This window comes from Primulina eburnea, chromosome 2 (assembly GCF_022965805.1).
Source record: "Primulina eburnea isolate SZY01 chromosome 2, ASM2296580v1, whole genome shotgun sequence".
Taxonomy (NCBI): domain Eukaryota; kingdom Viridiplantae; phylum Streptophyta; class Magnoliopsida; order Lamiales; family Gesneriaceae; genus Primulina; species Primulina eburnea.
The window spans coordinates 44,829,806-44,836,305 of NC_133102.1; positions in this window are offsets into that span (position 1 = coordinate 44,829,806).

A 6,500-nucleotide genomic window follows, 5' to 3' on the forward strand; every position below is an offset into this window, starting at 1 on the left:
AAAAAAATCAAAATAGTAGACCACATATGTTCAAATTGTCTAAAACTAGAGGGGATGGGATGCCTTTTAGTTAATGGTCAATCAAGTACTAAATACTTGAGACATGGTTTTCTGAAACCTTTTCCATTTATACATGCCTGCGGTTGGTGTTCCATTTAACCATTCTTCTTCCCTTTGTGGTCTATGTGCTGGGATTCATTTACCCCTTAATCACTAGCTAGGCTTTAAATATTGTTTTGAACGGGGACATCTCAAAACCTGGTCAACCGGGAGTTCGAGAAATTAAAAATTCGATCCAGAGACAAACCAGCTCGATGGGCTTAATCATTTTGCGTCTAATTTAGCAGGATGGGCTGATCTGCCATTTTACGCATAGTTTATACTACGTGTCATATCGATCTCACAAACTTAACTCATTTTTTGTTGCGATTGGAGCAATATATCACTAAAAACTAGAAATAAATGTCGTATTAACAAGGAAAAAGCATGTGTATGAATTCATTGATTAATCGAGTGACATTTATGGATCTTTGAAAGTTAGAGATATAATCGCCTTATTTTAACCAATAGATTATAAATATTTTTTTATATGGATCATATTTTTTTGGATATTTGGGGTTTTATATGAAGGGTAAGTTGTTCTGCATTTCCTATATTCAAACATAAATTGAATATAAATATGTCAGAATTTTTTGTTTCGGCTCATTGGACTCACACGGTTTTTCATTTCAACTATGTGAACTTGAAAAAATAAAAGATAATAATTTTCATACTCAATTTGAGTTTAGTGATACTGTTATTACATATTTTAGTGCCTCGATTTGAATGTTTTGTACCAAAATTTATAAATAAATTGTACAAAATTAATAAATGAATGCTACAATAACAAAATGTTGTTCTAAATACATACTCGAAAATCGTAGTTTGCATATAGAATCGTTAGTATATCAGTACCTTATTTTGAATGTTTTGTACACAAATTTGTAAAAACATTGCTACAAAAATTTTGATTTTTTTAGTTCCCAAAAGCGTAGTTTACGTACTTAACTGAACTCAAATGATACTATGAATTCCTAAATATGTGTAACAGTTATTATTTTAATTTTGTACCCAACAATCATAGTTTACAGACTCAATTTTCAGTTAATTGGTACTAGAAACTCATAAACTCAAGCAAAAACTTGTGTGACATAGTATCACGAGTCGTATTTTGTGAGACGGATCTCTTATTTGTAGGGGTGGGCAACGGTCGGTTTGATCCAGTTTTACTCTACAATGGTTCGGTTTTTCGGTTTTGGGTTTTGAATATCTCTAGTCCAAAACCAAACCATTTTATTACGGTTCGGTTTATACGGTCGGTTATATAATGTTAGCTAAAATTTGTTGAGAAATAAAATTATATGTCACTTTATGCTTTTAAAATCTAAATCATAGTATTTTTCAAACATTTAATTTGTGAAACTTAATCTTTAACCATGTAAACACGAAATATAATAACAATATATAACCAATTAACTATGTAAACACAGAAAATGCATGAATCCAACGGAATATTCAGTAATAAGAATGATAATTAGGTGTCAACCAGCTTGAATAAAACACAAATAATCTTACGGAAAATTAAAGAAATATATACAGAAAAAAGAGAAAACGTCGACTGGTGAGTAGTGAAAAAGAAGAGAAAACGATCGGATTGAAAATTGAGGGTTAATAATACTACTTAATAGACCCATTTATACATAAAATGTCTTCTACTTAACAATAATATGACCCAAAAAAAAACCTATATTTAACAATAATATGATCGGTTCGGTTATTCGGTTTTTTGGTGGATTAAAACCGAAAAACCAAATTTCATAAATTTTAAAACATAACCGACCGAAAAACCGATAAAACCGAATTATTCGGTCGGATCGGTTTTTTCGGTTTTTCGGGTTTTATGCCCACCCCTACTTATTTGGGTTATTTATAAAAAAATATTACTTTTTATGTTAAGAATATTACTTTTTATTATGAATATCGGTATGATTAACTCGTCTCACAGATAAAGATTCGTGAGACCTTCTCATAAGAACATACCCTAAACTTATATAATAATTTGCCGATTGAATTATTTAGCAGACAGCGGGTTCATTTACAGTTATGCAACACGTGTGAACCCGCTAAACATTCAAGATCACGCAGTCAAACTTTTTAGTCAACAAATTAATTAATTCGAAAGTTGACATTTTGTTTCATGTGTTCATGCGGAAAGGCTGGAAAGAATGAACCGTCTCTTTCTTAAACAACTAATTTCCGACGTTAACCAAATCGAAAAGCAAAAACATTTTTCTACACACAATAATCACAAATGGAATGTACCAACTAATTTCTGACATTAAACAAATTGATGAATTTCAAATATATTTTGATTGTTTAAAGAAATAAGATTAGAAATTTTAAATTTGTCACTTTCATATTAATTATGATGAATTTTAAGTTATCAATGATGGTGTCATTAGAAATACATTCTAATTTGTATTAGTAATATGTAAATAAGTAAAGTGTAAACTTAGATTTATAATATTGTTCCATCATAAACAATAAAATTCTATGTCTACAAAGTTTTAAAATATCCTTTTTTATAGAAGGTCTTCTACTCTTTTATATACAAATACATATACATATACATATATACATATATATATAATGTATGTTTTAAAAAATATAAAAAAACAAAGAACACAAATGACATGGATCTGTTAATTTATACTAGTATATTTGTGTTGGTGCGTTCGTGTACAATATTTTTTCACAAATTAATTTGATTTATATTCCACAAGGATAATATCATACTCGTAAAAATTAATAAATGATCGGACTATCATTTGAATTGATTCTACTTATATGAGAGTCCTATCATAATTTTAAAAATTATCGAAAGTTGAAATTAAAAAAAAAAAAAAAGGAATAACAAAAATGTAATATGTATATCATATAAAGATAATTTTGGGGGAAAAAATTGTGTCTTCTTCTATCAGTATGATGAAGATCTTTATACTATTAAGGTGTGTTTGGTTGAGTTATATAAATAAGGATAAACAATAGTCAAATATTTATCGATAAAATTTTAAGTTGTTTTAATAATCATTTTGACCTGGTTTAAGATCTAAGTTTATGAATAACTATTTGATTAATAAAATTGGATCTTAAACCGTGTCAAAATGATTATTAAAACATCTTAAAATTTTAACGATAAATATTTGAATATTAATCTATCCTTATTTAATCCACTCAACCAAACACACCCTTAGGCATAGTTTGGTACATGGGTAAGAGAGAGATTGATAAATAATCCTCCTTATCCCATGTTTGGTACATTTTTAAAAAGCTCATTATGATATCATGAGCCCTTGATAAATAATTTTTTAGAAGGATAAAATATCTCTTCTATTAGGTGTGCTAATTTTTATTTAAGGATAAAATACACTACAAATGACTTAATTACCCTCAATTTATAAATGATTTTTATAAATTTATGCTAGTGAAATTAAAATCAAATAGATATTTTTATTTATTTTTATATATTATATAATATGATAATTATATAAAGAATTTTTATAAATCTCAAAATAAAATTATTAGTATCACCCAATTAACATTAAAAATTGATATTTGACTTAACTCATAAAATCAAGGGCTCAATTATCATATTATATAATATATAAAATTAGGTAAAAATAAATAAATCATTCAAGCACTATCGGCGCATAAACAAATAAAAAATATGAATTCGAGCAACAATTTTGAAATTATAAAATTTATTATGATAAAGTTAATTTTGTCATTATAATCTAATATATAAATTTAATCACTCTTATTAAAATCATACCAAACATTAAATATAATATCATACATCTTATTTATCCTTAATTTATCCTTATATTATATATCACATGCTTATCCAATTCATATGTACCAAACTATGCTTTAAAAGCACGCGTTCCATGTATTATTATGACTTGAAAAAGTTTTAGTAATGTAAGAAAGATAATTATAAAATTAAATTTTTTTGTATTATCTAAAGTTATTACTCTAATGATCTCGTACTTAATAATATAATAATATAGATATAGAAATAGATAAGTGAGTGGAAGAACTGTGATGGTCAGGTCTTGACTACTTTCTACAGTTATCTTGGGCCTTGAGTAGAACTGGGACCAAGCCAGGCCCAGTTTTGATGTCCATAAGTGTCATGAGTCCAACTTCTCAGCCCAATAAAGGTAGAAGCTATTCAATATTTGATTTTGATTTTGGTTTTGCTTCTCGCTCCATATCGAGCAAAGAATTTTTTTTGGTACATTTACCTTTGATTAAATAGTCATTGATGTGTAAACTTTTTATCAATAATCTAATTGGTACAAATTATTCAAAATATTGATGAAATTTAACTAAAATACCTATTTTCACCCATTATCGTAAAAATATATATATGGTATAATTGAATATATATATGTATATATATATATATATTATATATATATATATATATATATATATATATATATATATATATATATATATATATATGGTATAATTGAATATTATGTTGCAATTTACGAAACTAAACCGTTCAATGGAAAAAAAAATGAAATCGCTATCACAACAAGAGATCAAATCTTAAATATACATTCTACGTGTTTACACATTAGTAATCAAAATAGAATAAATTTCTAATGATACTATTATTGGGTGAAAAACTTGTGTGAGACGGTTTCACAGATCGTATTTATGAGATGAATATCTTATTTGGGTCACCCATGAAAAAATATTACTTTTTATGCTAAGAGTATTACTTTTTATTGTGAATATAAGTAGGATTGACCCGTCTCACGGATTATGATCCGTGAGACGGTCTCACATGAGACTCACTCCATGAAATATTATATAAAAATTTATAAAGTAGATTAAAAATTTATGATCTTACTTCTCTAAACAACAATAATATATTTGAAATCTATAAATTTAAATAACATCAATTTAAGGGTACCCAAATGGAGAATATAAATTATTCTAAAAATATTTGCAATGATTCTAAAATTTTATAATAGTTTTATTTCTATTATATGTAATAGTTTATATTATTTAATTACCCGAAGATATGCAACAACATTATTTTATCTATCCAATATCTTGGTTAATCTATAAACATGTTTTTTATACTTAATTTTGTTTTAAAAAAATTAATTTCTCAAATGTTCGTCTCCAGTCGTGTAGTTCGGATATTACCAGACTATCTCGATTTGATAAAAATAAAATAAGTAAAGTACATCGGATCCTTTTTTTCATTTGTGTGGCTCCCTTTGTCAAAGAAGACATGATGATCGTCAATGTCACGAGATTATATAGATAATAAGCGTTTTCTGACTAGCTTTTAGAGAAAGAAAAATATGAATGAACAGATCTCACACTGGAACGAAGAGAGTTCAAAAAGTGCATGTACGATATTGTATAGTAGATGATAGTTTAAAATATTTGATATATATCACTCATATCAATGAGATATATCTTCTTTTTGGGAACGCCTATTATAAATTTAAATTTAAAATTGCTAAACTTATGAAATTTATATATTATGCATAGTTAGAGTTATATATTTTTATACAAAATTCTCATGAAACGGTATCACATGTCAATTTTATGAGAAAGATATTATATTTGGGACACTCATGAAAAAATATTATTTTTGTAATTCTAAATATGATCATAGTTGACTCATCTCACAAAAAAAAAATATTCCTAAGACTATCTCATAAAAGATCGATTCATATTTTTTTATTTAAAATTTTAACATAATACATCACAATTTATTTGGTTGTCCTTCTACTGCATAATTTACATCAAGGTAAAGGCTTTCTATCAAATAATTAATCCTTTTATCAATGTAGTCGATAGTGCGTATTTGTGAAAATAATTTTATATCCTATGTGGAAATGGATATATTCCATCATATGAAACAACAAAAAATCCAATATTAGACATATTAATTAATTTGTCAAAATATCACAATTTTTTATTTTTTAAAAATAATAAACTATTTGGTGAAGTGGATTGAAGATCGTGGGAGCTCAAATAGTGTAAACAAGGGGAAAGTGATTTGACATGAATCGTGACCTCTTTCTATTCTTTTCCGCCATCTCTGCCGCCAACGGTGCCCACAACCGTCACCTACTTGTTGCTCATAAAATTAAAATTAAATACCTAATCTTTAAGCCAAACGAGAGAAAAAAAATACCCATTTTCTAGTAACGAGGACAATTCCCATTTCCCACTTGCATCACAAAAATGATATATGTTGCCAATTTGAAATGAGTTGTCTCCAAGCTTAACGAAAGTATATAAGTGGATATTTCTCTAAATATATTTTGTTTCTAAATAATTTTATGGTTTTTTTTCCTAAGTATGCTTATTTGGATTTAGTTTCAAAAATGTCTAATCACCAAGTTTACTGCTATATTTTA